The sequence below is a fragment of the Lytechinus pictus genome, chromosome 8 (genome assembly GCF_037042905.1).
Source record: "Lytechinus pictus isolate F3 Inbred chromosome 8, Lp3.0, whole genome shotgun sequence".
NCBI lineage: Eukaryota > Metazoa > Echinodermata > Echinoidea > Temnopleuroida > Toxopneustidae > Lytechinus > Lytechinus pictus.
The window spans coordinates 523,045-542,282 of NC_087252.1; the positions used below are offsets into that span (position 1 = coordinate 523,045).

Consider the following 19,238-nt stretch of genomic DNA (forward strand, 5'->3'; position numbering starts at 1 on the left):
ATCTAACAGAAAATTAGAAAGGTATTTTTTCCCCAATGAAATATAATAAAAATTCATGTAACAAAGTGCCAATCGATGCAGGGGTTGCGACTATAGGGGACTCTTCGTCATCATCATTACCATCACCACCACCACAACCACCATCATCATCGTCATCATCACCATAATAATAATCACCATATCATCATCATCATCATGATCATCATCAACATCATTATCATCATCATCATCACCACCATTATCATCATCACCAACATCATCATCACCACCACCAACACCACCATTATCTTCATCATCATCTTAATCGTCGTCGTCATCGTCGTAAGCAACCTCAATAAAAATAAAATCACATCATCTAAAAAAAGATTGCAGCAACACCTCAACATCAGGGGCTCCGCCAGATTTTACAGGGAAGTGGGGGGGGGGGGGGGTGGGCTGGTAGCAAGGAGACCTATTTTCTCAATTGAACATGGGAGTTATGCTCTTATTACTTCGCTCTCACCTTTTTTCCACTTTCCCTTTCATTTTTCACTTAAAAAATCAAAGGGGCCATCGGTCCCTTGCCCCCTCCTATCCTGAAGTGACGCCCCTGCTCAGCATAATAATCGCCATCATTATAATGGGGCTGTCTTCGATACTGTTATTTCATGTGATCCTCTACAAAGTTTAGAGTACCGGCTATTTTGGGCATCATTTACACCACCTCACCTCAATCCTATCTGATCTTATCATCCACGAAAAAGGTTTTTATTACTATAGCTGCAGCTTTCACGTTAGTCTGGGTCGGAGCCTCTCACTCCATACCAGCTCAAGGGGGAACTCCAGGATAAAAAAAATGTATGATTTGTATTGAAAAAAAAATACGCAAACAGCAAATAAAAAATTGATTTATAAATAGAGTTTATTCGAAATCGGCCACCCGTGTGTGAATACTGGAGTGACTTTCGGGGGAAAAAAGAAAGATACGATACGAAATATGTAATTATCAGATAATACACAAAATAACGGATAATGAAATAACCAATAAAACCACTTTTCTAGCTGCGAGTCACTGTTATGATAATGGAGTGTTAAGACATGATTTGAATATGAAATAGTTTTAAATCTAGGTACTTGCTCAAAAAGATAATATGTGAATATTTCACTCGCCTTTTATTCCCTTTGGTAGTGACGTCAATGATTACTCAATTTGGAGTGAATTAAGAGTGAACATACGAACGTTTAACACAGATCTCACTTCAAAAAGGGTAAAATTCACTCAATAACAATTGAAAGTCAGTGGAGTAAAATCTACTCATCCCCGGGGGAGAAAGTTATTAATTCGATTTGTTGAGAGAACATTCTAGTTTCTATTTTATTAGCCTGTTTAATTTAATTATAGATATTCTTGCTTGGCGACTGCGAAGACACACAAACAAGGGTAACTCAAAATCATACCCGTATTGGAGGACTTCAGTATAACAGATCGATAATGATTATGTTTCTAATCCCCAAAATATTAAAAAATTAATGTACGCTTAAAATTGCCGAAATAGGCCTAAAGCCCCTCCCCTAAAAAGGGGGGAAAACAATTAAAAAGCAAAAATTCAATAAAAACCAAATAAAGTCGTGCTTTGGCATAAAATCTTGTTTTAAATGAGTCTTATGATAATTTTATTACAGTAGTATCATCATGATTATAGCCATACAGACAGTTCATTGTAAACCGTTTCATCTATATCCATTCATCTTTACGTCCAATCAGATCCTTCAAAAATATAGTTGATTCTTCAACGTGAGTGTGCATGTATTCGCTGGATGTGGTATACTAGATGATATCCCGTATTCCACATGTGGTGATATGTCGGGTTAACCTCGGGAAATCACAATGTGCATTATAAAAGCTCGATATTGTCATTGAGTTATCGACCCGTTCCGTAAAGGAACCCATTGTCCCATTCGTGAAGCCTTTTGGAATTAGAGAATTCAGTAGATAAGTGTTGATTGTAGAGTCCTGATCATACACCGATCCCTCGGATGGCCATCACAGCCGAAGGTCCCCTGAAACATCCCTTAAGCCGTCCTTGTAAATCACACACGCAAACAAGACTAGCAGAAGCGAAGCACATACGAGATTTACCTGAAGAAAACAAATGATAGTGATGTATTATTAGTGATGATGAATGTAAATGATCATCAATAATAACAACAACCACTGTGTTACCACACTACATCTGACATGATATGATTAAGCCCCCTACCTGAATACACCAGTTACTGCTATACTACTACAACTATCACCACACCTACTGCTACTACCTATAAGAACAGCAGCAACAACAATAGTAATAATGATAAAAATAATAATTATTATGGTAATGAAGATTGATGATTATAATGATGATAACAATAATAATGATAATGATAATAATAATGATAATACTAATAATATTTCATTTAGAGGCATATGAAATCGTGAAGTTAAAAAAAATTGATAAGCAATTTTCTTCTCGAATCAACACTATTGCATTACCTGATAATAAAGGATTTCTCCTTTCTGGTTGATGGCCCCTTGTTTCGACTTCAAACTGTGTTCTATCAGGCTCGCTCAGTGATAGTGCATTGAGATGATATAAAGGTGAGGCTGACACACGTGGTAATATGATAGTTAATGAGACAAAACAGAGGACGAGGATGAATAGAGGATGTGACATTGTGACGTCAGAATAGGGACCTGTACAGGGAGGAGAAAAGAGAAACGGGAATCCCAAGTGTATATTATAAGCGCTAGTATGCGATAAGCCAAATCTGATCTGGGTTCCATTTCATGAATGTTGTTATACTAGCAACTCTTGCTGAAGTACAAACTTTCAATGAAACAGCCAATCAGGAAGCAGAATTTTCACTGCTGCCATGGGAGTTAATTTTCCAGCAAGAGTCACTATTATATCAACTTTTTATGCAATGGGGCCCTGGTCGCATTTAATTTCACACAAAAAAAATACAGATCTACAATACTCTTTGGCGGATTATCGTCTAATCTCCAATCACTGGCGTAGTGGCTTGGGGGTTATGGACCCCCAAATATTCTACGAACAAGAAAAAAAAAAAAAAAGAAAGAAAAGGAACGGAAAATGATGATAATATAATTTCCTAAAAATTATATCAAATTGAAAATCTATCACAAAATTAGATGTTAGTACTGAAAAAGTCAAAATTCGGGCTCGCTCGCTTCGCTTTTCCCCATACCTCATGTCTGACCCTCTCAATTTCAGTGGCATTATGAGTCAAAACTATACAGGGGCAAGATATGACGTATCAAGCAAACTTTATAAGAGTTGTGAGCGAGCAAAAGTTATGACTTTGTTTAGTACAAAATCCAATTTTGTGATACATTTTTACATAATATTCAGAAAATATTATCACATTTCACCCTTCTTTCTTCCCTCTTCTTTCCTTTTTTCTCTCTTTTTTGTGTGGGGGGGGGGGCAAAAGCCCCCAATTTGTACGCCCGGCACTGCTTTAATTACCAAAGAGACGAAAATATACGTTCACCAAGCAGTGATGTGCAGAAAATACTGCCATAAGAACCATACCTCGGTCACATTTGCTCTACGTGTAACGGTGGCCGTACGGCGAGTCGAAAACAACCGTTTTATTCATCTTTATTCAAACCACCATTATGTAGCTGGTACAATTTTTTTAAACGGCTGTTTTCGACTCGCCGTATACTACCGCCTCAGAGCATGTGACCGAGGTATTAAAGGTCAAGTCCACCCCACAAAATTGTTGATTTGAATTGATAGAGAAAAATCAAACAAAAATAACGCTGCAAATTTCATCGAAATCGGATGTAAAATAAGAAAGTTATGACATTTTTAAGTTTCGCTTATTTTTCACAAAACAGTTCAATGCACAACTCAGCGATATGCAAATGAGAGAGTCGATGATGTCCATCACTCACTATTTCTTTTGTTTTTTATTGTTTGAATAATACAATATTTCAATTTTTACAGATTTGACAATAAGGATCAACTTAATTTAACCATAAAATGTTAAATTAATGGTAATTCCACATGTTCAGGGAGAAATAAAACTTTGTGTCACTTGATGAGGAGGAGAAAATTAGAATATTTCATATTTCATATAATAAAATACAAAAGAAATAGTGAGTGGGTGACGTCATCAGTCTGCCAATTTGCATACCGACCAGGATGTGCATATAACTGTTTTGTGAAATTAAGCGAAACTTTAAAATGTCATAACTTTCTTATTTTACATCCAATTTTGATGAAATTTTCAGTGTTTTGCTTGTTTGATTTTTCTCCTTTTTTTCAAATCAACATTTTGTTGGGGTGGACTTGTCCTTTAATGCTGATATCATAAGTGAGCCAAAATTTGATTAAAATTATTTATTTTTTATTCTTCTTTTATCAAAGGGAAGGTCCCTGCTCGGGGCAAAAACACAGATCAGCGGATTACATTTACATCGTGAAATGCGCGCTAACAGCCGGTGCAGACTCGGCTTCGCGTTTACACGGAGAAAAAATTGCAGTGGCTGCACCGTGAGCCGGTGCAAGTCAATCGCGTTTACACGCATAAAAAAGGCGAGGCTGCACTGGCTCTCGAGTCTGCACCGCCAGCAGATGCAGTGTGTAAACACGGTATATAATAGCTGTGATCGGCCTGGAGCCGGTTTCTTTGGTGAGACTGTATCATAAACCATTAATCATTGACTCTCGGTCATTCACCGTGCGACCCGATTGAATAGCGCTAACCACATTCTCTCCGCGAATAGAGCGGGAAAGAATATACATCTCTATATGTATGTTGTCACCATTTATTTGATTGTTATCACTCAATTGATTAAGGCCAATCGTCTTTTGATGAGTAGAGTCCTCTCACAATCAACTTCTCCCTTTAGAAAATAATAAACAGCTGTGAAATTAACCTCAATAACCATAAGCCCGATTGAATTTAGATTCTCATTTGATTTTAATTTAAGGCAAACTATAAAAGTCAATATAAATCGCAGTTTTATTCTGGGGGACTTGTTTGTCTGCGGAAGTTGTTATTCCCTCTGCTCGGCACATTCTTGCAAAAGCCAAATAGTATTTTCACTGAATTCACATGCATTTTTATCAATTTTTTAGTTTCTCTTTCCCATTTATTTATTTTTAGCATTATTTTTGTAAACAATATTCGTTATTTACATTGACTTTCTATCTAAAATCTTGTTAATTCTTATCAGTAATTTTGCTTGAATACCTGATTTACGACTACACGTACATACGAAATGAAGTGATGAATGATGTGAAAAAAATAATAAAGGTGATGTTTAGAGTATAGAAGAATGGTAAATATTGCTCTTTTGCAAGTTGTAGATAAGTTTATTACTATAAAAACGAGTAAATAATAACACAAACTTGGATCGATCCCTCCTGTTCAATCTATATTTGAAGGTAAATGTTGAGCAATATTCAACCTTGAAGTGAAAAGATTTTGTAAATATCTCGACCTGTAGACTCACGTTTACCAATTACACTCTAAAAAACGAAGAGATACGAAGAGCTAATTTAGGTCTTAAAGAGCGTGTATAGTGACTGCACTTCGGAGTGCTGATTTTTCTCGTTCAAATTTGAACTAGACAATTTAATGAGCGCTCCGAAGTGCAGTCACTATACACGTTCTTTAAGAGCTAAATTAGCTCTTCGTAGCTCTTCGTTTTTTTTTAGAGTGTACCATCTGAATCAAGGCCTAACCTTTAATCTCTTATTGCAGTTTTTCAGGCCTTTTCCATCTTTCTGTGATTATCATAATAGCCTCCTTTACTCTAAATCGTAAACTCACCGTCATCAATTTTCGTCTTCATCCTCCCCTTCTCTTGATTACTTCTACCAAAGGGTTACCCTTAAACATCCCCGTATTTGTTTCCTTCATGGATACAAAGACAGTGTGATGAATCGAGTACTTAAAACCTTTTCATCGTATACTCCTTCCCCCTCTCGCTATAATGACGTAATGAGGGTCATCTTTTATCTGCCCCTCAAGTCTCTAGCCCTAGTCGCCCCCGGGGTCGCCCCCCTCTCTCTCTCTGCATCCCGCTTCCTTTACCCCCCTCTCTATCTTTCTAGCACACAGTCTTTCTTTCTTTCTTCATAATACGCAGTTCCTCCTGGAAATTAGGTTGGTATGTCCTTCCCCTTCGTATTACTGTTTAGAGCAAACGTATTTTTATTTCCCCCCTTTTGCAGGTCATTTTTTCTGACCAAAATCCTCTTCATTTTGGAGTGGAACCCCTTTTTTTATTGAGGGGGGGGGGTGTTAACAAAGTAGCAGTCCTCTTGAATAGTCGTTCCCATGCCCATGCTCTCCTTACATTTATTATACAAATCCAACCATTTCTTAATCCAGGGGGCCGTTTCATAAAGCTATTCGTAAGTTAAGAGCGACTGGTGAACCTTTCTTACGCGCTTAACCATCGCCAATGAATATTACAATTACCAAAAGAAAGGACCACCAGTCGTTCTTAAAGCAGCTCTTAACTTACGAGCAGCTTTATGAAACACCCACCAGGTCTTCTTTAATCAGCATCATCTTTTAGGTTGAGGCAGAAGATTTATTCATTTTCCATCTAAATGCATCGAGGTTTGATATAGAGGTAAACTTTCGCATCCGGGGTTTATTCCTACTAATTATTACTCAAGGGAGATCCATCTTTTAAGCAAGACTGATCTTCTATAAAGCCTGCATCCATCAACATCTCAACTCAGTTTGCAGTGGGGGTGGCAGGGCGGGGAATGGGAGGCACATAATACCCCGAGCGGGTGCCAGTGAAAATGCGATTAACATTTACTTTTAACAATCTGAATACTTTAGTTACATTTTCAAGACTGTAATCAATAGTGTTTTGATTTCAAAATTAGAATCGAAAGTAACTACAACTACGACTACTACATTTACCTACTGCTGAATACAATACTATATAGGTTAAAGGTTATATATCATGCATTATTTGAAGAAGAAACGTATAGACAAATAAAGAAGACAACTCATGCACACGCCATGCCCATCAACTTAAACTACGAAAGGGGATATAGGTTAACATTTACCTACTGCTGAATACAATACTATAGGTTAAATGATACCAGTTGTATAAAGTTTTAAACAACTGTTTTAAAACTTTAACCAATTAAAAAAGAAGTTAAAACAACTTGTTGTTAGAGTGACAGACTTAAACCTTTTTAATTTCAATGTTTATTAATTACGATTTTGACATTTACAGTCATCTTAAACTTTTTATTTATTCATTGAAGATGCAGTTTTGTACCTATGTATTTTCTCATCGTATATAAGATCCCGTGATTTGATATCACTCTAGAAAACAAACTGTAAAAAATATACAAAATTATACGTCCTATTTCTACCTCCTCAATTTTACTTCCTATCTTCCCAACTTTCAACTCAACTTTCCTCCCCTCCTTTGCTCCCCCTCTTTCTCTCTCTTTCATATCTTATTTTCTCTGCACCCCCCTCAAATCAAACAGTTCTTGCTCTAATGCCCCTTTCGCAGTTTAAGTTGATGGGCATGGCGTGTGCATGAATTATCTTCTTTATTTGTCTATACGTTTCTTCTTTAAATAATGCATGATATATTATGTACTATTTATCTAGGCGAGTTTGTTTATAGGGATCGTATAACTTTTTTGATTTGTTAACAATTACTTAATTATGTGACTTATTATCATGTTTATACTATTATTTTAAAAAGATTCTGAAATACAGCCTTTGGCTGCTACTGATTTTTCTTTAGATAAAACATTACCATTACCAAAATGAAAGCTTCTGCTTGGTGATAGAAACTTGTAATTTTCTTCACAGAGAGTAAAATTCATTGTTCCGTAAACAAATAAATGAATAGATTAATAACAATAAATGAATACGATAGATAATTGACTGAATAATGAAATAAAAAAAATAACATTAATAATAATTAATAAATAGATGAATAAATAAAATATATCAATAAACAAAAATGAATAATATAAATGTTGAAGAAATAGAGCTAAATCACTGGGGAAATATAAATATATCAGTAAGAGGCGCAACTGAGATGAGGTTTTGATAATCAAAATGATGAATGAAAGAAAAAATGAACACATTGATTAATAAATTCAATACATTTAGATATAAACGAATGGTTAATAGATGCATGAAAAGTTATGGAAGAATAAATCATGAAATAATAATTAAATGAAATGAGAATAATCATCATACTTTATTCTCAAAATAGGGACTTGATCGCTAAAAAAAAAAATCCTCTAAGTTGTACACAGCAAAAATGCTGGCTAAAATTTCTTTCCAACCCGGCGCTGCTTACTATATGAACCTTAAAATAGTACCTTTTCGGTTTAAACAAGTGTTTTAAAATATTAGGATCTAGTTTTAATATTTAAAGGGGGAGCTAACTTTGTGTGGTCTCTCATCGACTGTGTGTTATGAATACATAGTCTTAAAATATACGTTTTCAGATATCTACCAACTGACCAATACTACAGAGAATAAATTGACCTATAATTGTATATGTATAGAGAAACTAAAATGTTCTTAGAGGATAAGTAATTGTTTGCTCCTTGGTGACATAATTATTGCGGTATAAAGGTATTGAGTAGTTAATTAGCATGTTATCATTCAAGTGGGTCTATATAACTAGACTACACCAGCATTATGGGCAGGAAACTGGTCAGGTATGACAAGTTGAGGACTCGAGATGGCGCTACTGGTTCGTATCTGTATAGTTCTTACTAAATCAAGCGTGGTTGTTTAAATTGTTAAACAACGTTATAGTAAACAGCGTTGTATGATATTTCAACCAGCTTTACTGTGTAAGTGCCCTCCTGAAAGCTGGCTACGCCACTAATAATTATGCACCATTACCCAAAGATGAGAAAGGTTAATGAAAGAAACGACTAAACGTCTTAAAAATAGGACACCTAAATGACAAATCATTATAATCAGGAGATAAGAAAGACCTTTCCATCTTTCTTATATACTATATAGAGCAGAAGTACTTTCATCGTGCGAGTCAATAATTATGCACATTCACTAGAAGTAAATGGATTAAAAAAACCGAACGATGATGTGCGCGCCAGTTGTAATAACGCATTAGCTTTGATCGGTCTGGGGTCCGTTGCAGAAAGAGTTGCGTTTAAACGCAAGTCAAAAATCAATCGCAAGTCCCAAATGCGCGCTGTTGATTGGTTGAAAATCAAGTTACGCATGATTTTTAGAGATGCGATTGATTGCAACTCTTTCTGCAACGGGCCCCTGGAGTCGGATACGTTGGTGTAACCATGGTAACTATGCGTATAAATACAGCATATTGCTTTTTGGCGCGTTTATGGTGGACATCCTCTTCAGCGATACAGACACACCGACGAAACTGACTCCAAATCAACCAATGATGTGCCTTCAAAATAATGTAATAGATTTAATAGGTCAGGGACGGGTTTGTTGGTAAGACTGTATCATTACTGCCCGTTATGAAAAGTTCGAAAATTATGCCCGTGAATTCGTGTTGGGGTGATCATTACATACTAAAACCATAGAGCTATGCTAAAACAGAAATAAAATGTAATTTGATTCTCTACAAATTCCTGAATGCGTTGAGTTTCTTCTTTCATTTTATCTTAATTTCAAGCTTACCTTTTTTAAAGAGACAAACGTATAAAAAGCGCATAGAGAGTAACTATATAACGCGCGATATAATTTATCTTCGTCGTTTAAATATCGCAATTACTAGTAAGGAAAGAATAGAAACACATTTTTATTTTAACCAATCATAACTATGCATTGCAGTTCCATGCATGACCACCAATTGTGATAGTAGACCTATACATGTATAAGGGGGGGGGGGGTAAAAAGAGAATTGAAATCGGGAGAAAAGGCGATGAAATGTGTAAACGGCAAAACAGTTATAATTAAAACAGTTTGCTTGATTGCGCAATTCTACAATTACCCTTAATTTTTACGTATATAAATGGTTCAATCACAGCTAGCTTTGGGCCATTTTGCCCTTCCCCATCATATGAAATCGTTTCTTTTATTCAAGCTATATCATTTAAAGTGTATTGAAAAGGGATTATTTGATTGTGTAATTATACAATTAGCCTTATTTTTTATTTATTTATTTTTCTATATAACAATTCAAGCTTAGATTTAGATCATCGTGCTCTACACACCTATAAAAACGGTCTCTGCTTTTCCCTAGACACCCCCTCTCCCCTAGCCTGCCTTCCCCTCTCTTTCCCTTCCTTTTGTCGTGTTTGGGATCGGTAATATATAAAGGGAAGCTTAAATGAACATAGATGATGAACTCTGAAGAAAGTTATTTGCAGTTCAAAATCACGGGGAATTTAATAATCAATAATCAGCTACAGTTTACAATAAAAAAATGTTGTGGTCCCCCCTTAAATGTTTGGCTTCCGCCGCCAATGGAAGTACATGAAGATATCAATGAAGATTCAGATAAAAACAGGAGACGATGAATATAATAATTTCGAAGTCTAAGATTAAGATTCTGAAGTTAAAATAATATTGGATGAGCGTCTAAATCTTGAAGTCAGTCAGTCTATATGGATGAGTGTCAGTGGGTCTAGTATTATCTCTTTTCTCTAATATTCAAGAAGTCTTATTTATATCATTGGTTTTGGGGTGTAACAATATAAGGTGGGAGGGATCTAAACTTGATCTGATTGGACTACATGTAACTGTCTCAAACTTTCTCTGTTATAAGGGGGTGTTATGTGATGATGCTCTGTGCAAGTGACTGGGGCTGGAAGTGTGAGTCATACATCTTTTGTTCCTTGAAGTTGGGTTGGTCTTTTTGAATTGAATTGAATTGAATTGAATTTATTCAAACCAGTCAAAGGAGATCAAAATACAAACAAAATAAATGGTTACATTATAAAGAACTAAAACAAATGACAGGTTTGGGACCCCAAAGAAGCACAGCTTGTAATCAGGGGCCCCTGCATAAGATATTTTACTCAAACATGGAATAACTATGAGAATAAGAAGAAAAAAAAAATACAAGGTATTTAAAGATCACAACAGGAACATTACCATTTATGGTCAGGGTTTAGGAATTAAATGGTATTGGGGGTTTTGGGATTCTTAGATGACATTGGGGAAGTTTGCAAACAAGTGAAGGTGAATGACTGAAAGGATAACAGAAAGTTAAAAACATACTACATGATACTTTCTTTCTCCCCCTTCCCTTTTTCTTTCCCTTTAGTTTATTTTCATACTCCTTTTTCTCGGTCTTCTCGCATTTAATCAGGTCATACCAGGGGGCCGTTTCATAGAGATGTTCGTAAGTTAAGAGCGACTTTATGAACGACTGGTGAACCCTTCTTACGTGCTACGTGCTAAACCATCGCCAATTCAATATACCATTTACCACAAGAAAGGATCACCAGTCGCTCTTAACTTACGAACAGCTTTATGAAACACCCACCAGGCATTTTAATTCTTATATGTTATCTCTCCATTTGCATGATATGCCAATCACAAATAAGAAAAAACATACAATATGTTTGAAAGATTGATAGTTATATCTTTTCATTTATCTTATCCCCTAATCCACTTTGATACGCGCTGATAAAAAGCGCGGAGCCTCTACAAAATATTAACTTAATAAATATCAAACCAAATCTGAAGACAAATCGGAAACAAGATTGCTGATGTTGCTTGTATAAAGGTGTGGGTTTCTTAAATCTCATAGTATCTCTCATTAGCATTCCAAGTGTGAAGTTGAAATCCTTCCTAATTCCATAAAACGTATAGATTTACAATATATATAGACATAAAGAAGTAACATTTAACGACAGCAGCATGACGGTGGTAGAATATCTAGATTCCAGAATCAATTGAAACAATTGATTGTCAAGGGGGTTATATCCACCTCTGCCGCAGAAAGAGTTGCGTTTAAAACCCCCGTCACACTAGAGGCGGAATGAGCCGGAATGCCGTCGGAATGAAAATTCTTGGTACATTCCTGGATATTCGAAGCGCATTCTAAAAATTCTGACTGCATTCTGAGTGCATTCCAGACATTCGGGTCCATTCTTGTGACCGGCCCGAATGTTTTGCTCATGTTCAAAACTTTCGAAGTGCATTCGAAGTGCATTCTGACTGCTCTCTGACTGCATTCTACATATTCTTACGACATTCTTGTGTTCCGACTGTATTCGAGCTGCATTCGACAGTCAATACACCCGGAATGTGCAAGAATCATTCAAGGCGGGATCGAAGGACGTTCTAAGTATTTGATCGACATTTTTGCAAAAGTAGTGAAAATTTCAAATTCCCTCCCGAATGTGGCACGAATTTTGAAAGTTCTTCATTCCGGCTGGTTCTGCTCGATTCCTGCTGATTCCGAATAAGTGTGACGGGGGTTTAAATGCAAGTCAAGAAATCGATCGCAAGTCCCAAATGCGCGCTATTGATTGGTTGAAAATCAAGTTGCGCATGATTTTTAGGGTTGCGATTGATTGCAACTCTTTCTGCAACGGGCCCAAGAAAAGGGTTATTTCTTTGTCGCATTTTGATACAGATCTTTTAAGTGCAGTTTGATGATATTAATTCTCAGAAAGCAGATTTTTAATATGATTAACATGGTCTAAACAATTCGGAATTTTTACAATTGTTTCTTGAGCGATTATTTTGACAGCGCCAACTCCGCAAGACAAAATCAATGTCTGAAAGATTCCTCATCGGATATACTCTCTTCAAACAGTATGCAAATCTTAATCATGTTTATGGTGCTATCATGATATTCAACACTGCAAGTTTGACTCTTTGATCAGCTAAGTGTAGGCTTGCAAACTATAGGGGAAGCTCACCCTGACGAAAAGTTTGTTGTAAAATTGCAAAAAATAATGATAAATATCGCCGAAGGTTTGAGAAAATCCATCAAAGAATAAAAAAACATTAGAATTATAATTATTCGATTTGTGACGTCATAATGCGAGCAGCTTTCCTACGTATCGAATGGTAAAAATCAATTAAATGTAATTTTCTCAAAAAAAATTAAAATGACTTTTAATGTACGTTTAGTATGATCAATAGACAAATTATTTCACACCCATTCCTAGAGAGAAAACAAAATTAAGTCATCACGAACCATTAAAAAATTGAAATTTATGCACTTTACATAACATATGGGGCAGCTGCTTGTTTATGACGTCACTAATCCAAAATGTAACATTCTTATAACTTCCTTAATCTTTAATTGATTTTTCTAAAACCTTCATCAATATTTGTTTTAATTTTTTTCTGCTATCTTTACAACAAACTTTTCTTCAAGGTGAACTTCTTAATCCACCATGAAATTTTAACTCCAAAGTGTGCAGTGTTAATATAAAAACATGGTGTTGTAAAATAACAACAAAGGGTATTGAACTAACACCATTAATTCAACTTCGGTGTAAAATACACTCTTTTTGGCTAAACACCAACATGCCAGTGGTGTATAGTTTAAACACTGCCGCTATCTTTGAAGTTTCCAGGGGTACCTTAATGAAGGTGCACAGAAATCTAATTGATTTGATCATAACATTTCTACCCCCTTCCCCGAAAACAATACAAAGGGAATCAAATATATGAAATATATAAATTAAGAAATTAAACAAAAAACACGAAAATAAATATGTAAACCTAATCACTGTTTTTCTGAACAATGGAAGCTTTCCATGATCATTGATTATTTTCGTTTAATGAATAAGAAAAATATATTTCTTTCCAATTGTTTTAAGAGAAAATTTAATATAAAACTTAGGCGTCTGACGCATGTTTGCAAGGTCTGCATGTCAGCTGCAAATGGTTAGTCGAGTAATTCAGAAAACAATGACTTTTTTCTTTCAAAACACTAAGTTTAACTTACCTGAATCAGTAGATAAAGAAGAAGGATCCACGAATATTATATGAGTGATGAAACTTGAAGAAAACAGATCGAGAAACTACGATGGATGAAGAACGAAGTACGAGCTATATACTTCTTGAACAAACTTTGATGTAAACAAAGTCAGAAAAGACGATGGATGAAGAACGAAAACTACAAAGTTATGAATATTTCTTCCTGAAATACTTGACGAAATTATTGATGGAGAACGAAAACTCTGAGGTAATACTTCCTTAGTAACTAAAAGATCTCCTCTCTGGAGTAGCTTTTCGTTCGAAAGTGAAAATGGATGGTTGCTAGGATGAGAGGATAGAGGCCGGTTTTATCGCATCCATTCCGCATCACTGGTCTCACCGTTGAATTAAAGATTGATGAGTGTATACTGTGTTTTTAAAGTCGTGTATGCGCATGCGCCAAGAGGGTTGACGGGAACTTTTTCCCAGGCAGGGGCGGATCTAGCTTTAACCAAGAAGGGGTTTGACCGAGAAATTTGAAAGGGGGGGGGGGGGTAACTGTATTTGAGGTTCCCTCTAACCCCCCCCCCCCCGAAGATCCGCCACTGCCGGGGGGGCACCCGTTCCATTCCCCTTTTCTCCTTCTAATTCTCCCTCAACTTCTTCAGTCTTCTTCTTCATCATCATCATCATCATCATCACCATCATCATCATCTTCTTCTTCTTCTACTTCTTCTTCTTCTTCTTCTCCTTCATCTTCTTCTTCTTCTTTTCGTTTTTTCATCCTTCACAATCATTGAAGTATATGTAATACATTTTTTTCAATTGGATAAATACATTATCCGCTTGAAATTTTGAGACGTTACTGAAGTGCAAGATATGGTCACACCCCACCCCCACGTGGAAAGACATTCAAAGTCAAGACGGTTTCTTTAAAAGGTCTTTTGGGGTTAAACATGTCTACTAATTTCGCACTTTAATATCTTTTTAATGCTAATTTTCGAGGAGGTAAAATGTTGACGGCCTTTTTTTTTTTTTTGGGGGGGGGGGCCGTCGACAATGTTTGCTTCTCTCATTAATTTTTTGCGTAGGTATCGACCCATTCTACCTCACCTGTGACCGGTTTTTCAACGAGAACCAAACCTTTCACAAAATCAATTTGTTTATTGTTTGTTATTTTAGTTATCTTTTTTATCAAATTACTGTTTACATGGTGCTTTGATTGATACAGAAGAAAACTGTAATTTCCCCTTTTCCATTTTTGTCAAAAAATAATGCAAGCACGTATCCATTCGCCTTTGGAGGTCATGAACTGTAAATACAACACTACCGAAGCCTTGTTGGAGGGTAATTAGGTGATTTGACGTCGTGATGGAAAGGATAAACGACTTCTCCTATATTCACCCCCTCCCCGGTAAATCTTTATTGTCTTTTCCCCACGTTTTGCCAATTTTATAGGGACAAGGGGCCTAGTTCCCCTTTGTCGCCTTTATAATCAAGTAAGCAATCTTACGATATACGAACAGTAAGGCCAAGAAATGAATAACGAGTCATTGTCAGCGGTTTAAACAGAGCCCCCTGTCATTGCCTGTATAACGTAATTACTGCGGGAAAGATTTTATCATCATTCCAGGACCCGTCGGAAATTGATTTCTTCATAATCGTCATTAAACTGCATGGATTCTGAAGAAATATGACAGAAAATCCCGCTGGGTTGTGAATAGCTGATATAGTAATTATTTTACCACAAAACAAGGTTAGTGTGTCGTTGGTAAAGTAGATCATTAAACTAGAGCGATTAAGTAAGTCACATAGTTATTAACAATATCGCTCTATTTTTCTAATTCATTCTGGAAATTAAAATCATTTTTTTATAAATCTTCTCGAACATATAAAATGTTGAATATCAGAGGCATAAAGATAAGTATATTTTGACATCCTTAATTAGTTCAAAGTCTGATTACTTTATATTTTGTTCTTATTCTTTCATTCATTTAAACATCTCAACTTTGCTATTTTACGTTTGAATATACATATATATATGTCTGGCTTAATACATATATATATTGGCGAAGAAGCTCAAAAACCATTGAAGCTAGAGACGTAGCCAGGATTTCTTCAACTTTTATTAGTACAAGCTTTCGGCCATTTAGTTCCTTGCTCATCACAATTATATATATATATATATATATATATATGATGGTAGTAAGGTGTGGAGTGCCCCAAGGCTCAATATTAGGCCCATTATTATTTCTTTTATTTGTAAATGACATGTGCAATATTTCTGAACAATTTGAGCCAATATTATTTGCGGATGATACTAGTGTGTTTATGTCCCACCATGATATCATTACTCTACAAAATAACTTTAATACTGAATTCGACAAACTGGTTGTCTGGCTTAATAATAATAAACTTGTGCTTAACCAAAAAAAAAAAAAATTCATGACTTTTACAAAAAAACATATTGATGCAACCCAAATAAAATTAACTATTGACAATAAATTAACATGGAATGAACACACTAGTGTCATCTGCAATAAAGTATTCAAACGTATTGGTTTATTTTACAAACTGAAATCTTTTCCTAAAGAAACTCTAATGATCTTATACAACACGTTGATATTGCCACATATGTATTACTGTATTCTTACATGGGCATGCTCTAGTATGCAAAATACAAATAGACCTTTAGTGCTACAAAAGAAAATTATAAGACTTGTTTATCACAGCCAATACCTTGCCCATACCAACCCTATATTCTTCAATCTAAAGACTTTGAAAATGCCTGATATATATGTATACCAATGTGCAATATTTATGTATTTATGTATCCATAAATTATTACCATCTATTATTTCATACTTCCAACTGAACAGAAATATTCATGAATATGAAACTAGGCATTCAAATAATTTTCACTTTCCTTTAACAAAAACTTTAACCTATCAAAATACAATTTTTTATGAAGGTCCCTTTAATTTGTAATGAATTACTGATTACAATAAGACAGAGTCCAACGCTGGATACTTTTAAAAGAAAAATGAAATTTTTACCATTACATAAGTACCTCTTAAATGTAACAGTTTGATATTTTAAATAAGAAATGTATGCGTGTGTGTTTGCGGGTGTTTGATTACGAATGGTGTATGTGTGTTGATGTATGGGTGTATGATTTAAATGTACTATTTTCAATTAATTTTACTTTGCTACTTATAATCAACAATTCAAAATATAAATCTTCTGATCTGTATGGAGATTGTCTTTTAATATAAGGCTCTGCCTTTCTGCCTCTCCTAATACTTTCATTTGTACATTTGTATTACTTGTTTTGATATATTTTCTTTATCTATACTCCTTTATATGTGTGTATATATTTACATTGTTATATGTTTTTTAATGAAAGTATTGAATAAATGAAAAAAAAAAAATATATATATATATTTCCATTTTCGTACAATCGCCTCATTGTCGCAATAGAGAGCAAAAAGAACGAATTCCGTGAACGAAGTATGCGCAGATGCAGATTATGTAGAAACTTTTATGCGCATTCCACACCTTTATTTTTATTGTTTTGGTATGTTATTTTTATATATTGTGTATAATTAATATTTGTGAAATTTTCTTTTATGCTATATGAGGACCCTTCGGTAGACCAGAAACAACATGATTGATGCTGCTGAGCAAGGCCATCCTCCCGTTTTCATTTATGAATTTCACATGCATCATCATATATGTAATGTTATTTGTTTTTAACGGAATTAAATTCAACCAATTCAATCAATCAACCTGACACGTGCATGAGCAAACTTTATAGCCAGAACTTATCGCATGTACGCACTAATGCTCCTGGATTGTGATTATCTATTAATCAATATATTTTATTTATTTATTTTTTCACAATGTCAAAAAAGTACATTAACATGAGTAAGGACAAAATGCTACAATAAAAGCTTAAAGCTTGGTTGCTTGAAACACCTTTAAAATTTATTTTTTATCATTCACGGCCCTGGGAATGATTTTTGGCTTGGAGTGCTGAAGTAAATTTGAAGCAAAAAAAAAAGCAAAATAAAAAAAGATACCACTACAAAGTGAAGACCATATTGGACCCAAGGAATTGACAAGCAAAAAAAAAAAAGGGGGGGGGGTAATTACAAAATGTTTGTCTTTTTCCTTATATTTTTCCCATTTGCCACACCTAGAAGAATTCCGGGGGGGGGTGCTGCCTATGGAGAATAATGCACACAGCACCCCCTCTTCCCTGGGCCATGTATCACTTAAAATACAATAAACAATAAAAATAAGGAAAATGAGAGATAATACGGCGTCGGCTGGGGTGTACTGGGTGCACATGTACCCTCGCGCTGAGGCAGAGGAGTTCCGACACTGGCAAGCAAAACGAAATTCGCACCCCTTTCTTCATGTTCTTCTGCTTTCAAAAGCTGATTTTCCAAACTTTAGTTCCACCTCCCCAAGATGTGCACCCCTCCCGATACCACTTTAGTTCTACCTCCCAAGATGTGCACCCCTCCCGATACCACTTTAGTCATGTTAGTTCCACCCCCCCCCCATTATGTGCACCTCCCCATGCTCAACCCAGCCTACGCCCTTAGATAAGAAGAACAAGGGAAAAAATGAAGGGTTGTCTTGACATTGAACAGTTAAGAATCAAGTTGTTATAAATATATGGCAATTTTGTAAATCAAACAAAGTTAGGTTTTTAATTCTCCATTTACAACGAAAAGTAAGGAAAAATATTTAAAATAACTCACATGCTTTTGCGCATTTGACCGATTCTGCAATTTTGACTGCAATTTTGACAGGAGAATGCTTTTTAAAGTTAATTTGAAAGAATGTGAGATTTTCAAATTTCGAATATTATCTGGGTCCGGGAGAATTCCAAGCATCTGAACCGCGATGTCAGATTGTTTCATGTGCTAATGCGGTAAGGGATTAAATCGTGTACGTTCAATGATCAACGATCATTATCACATCAGTTTAGTTCGCTTTCATTAGAATGTGAAATGACAATCTGTATTACAATTGAAATTATCATTTTTATCATAACTTAATTATCATTACTATTATCAAAACTGTTTAAATCATTTATAGTGATAGTGTTGTTCTTAGGAGTATAATAATAATAATATTTTAATGTTTACTATATACTCTTTTGGGTAACATTTGTTTTTCTTATATACATTATATTTTTATCATAAATCATCGAGAATCCCAGTAATCAAAATTGAATTGAATTGAAAATTCATTATCCCTTTACGGAAAATTTGTCTTCACTGGTGTATTACAATAAGGTATAAGTTTACATATGAGATGACAAATAT

General features: G+C 35.2%; 1 long non-coding RNA gene across 1 annotated transcript; it reads right to left on the minus strand.

The window, feature by feature from the left end:
* Window positions 1-883: 883 nt before the first annotated feature.
* On the minus strand, window positions 884-2,713 carry LOC135154830 (uncharacterized). Its single transcript, XR_010294267.1, has 2 exons — window positions 2,513-2,713; window positions 884-2,119 (listed from the first exon to the last, which is right to left on the minus strand). It is a non-coding gene; the product is annotated as an uncharacterized LOC135154830 (long non-coding RNA).
* Window positions 2,714-19,238: the final 16,525 nt, after the last annotated feature.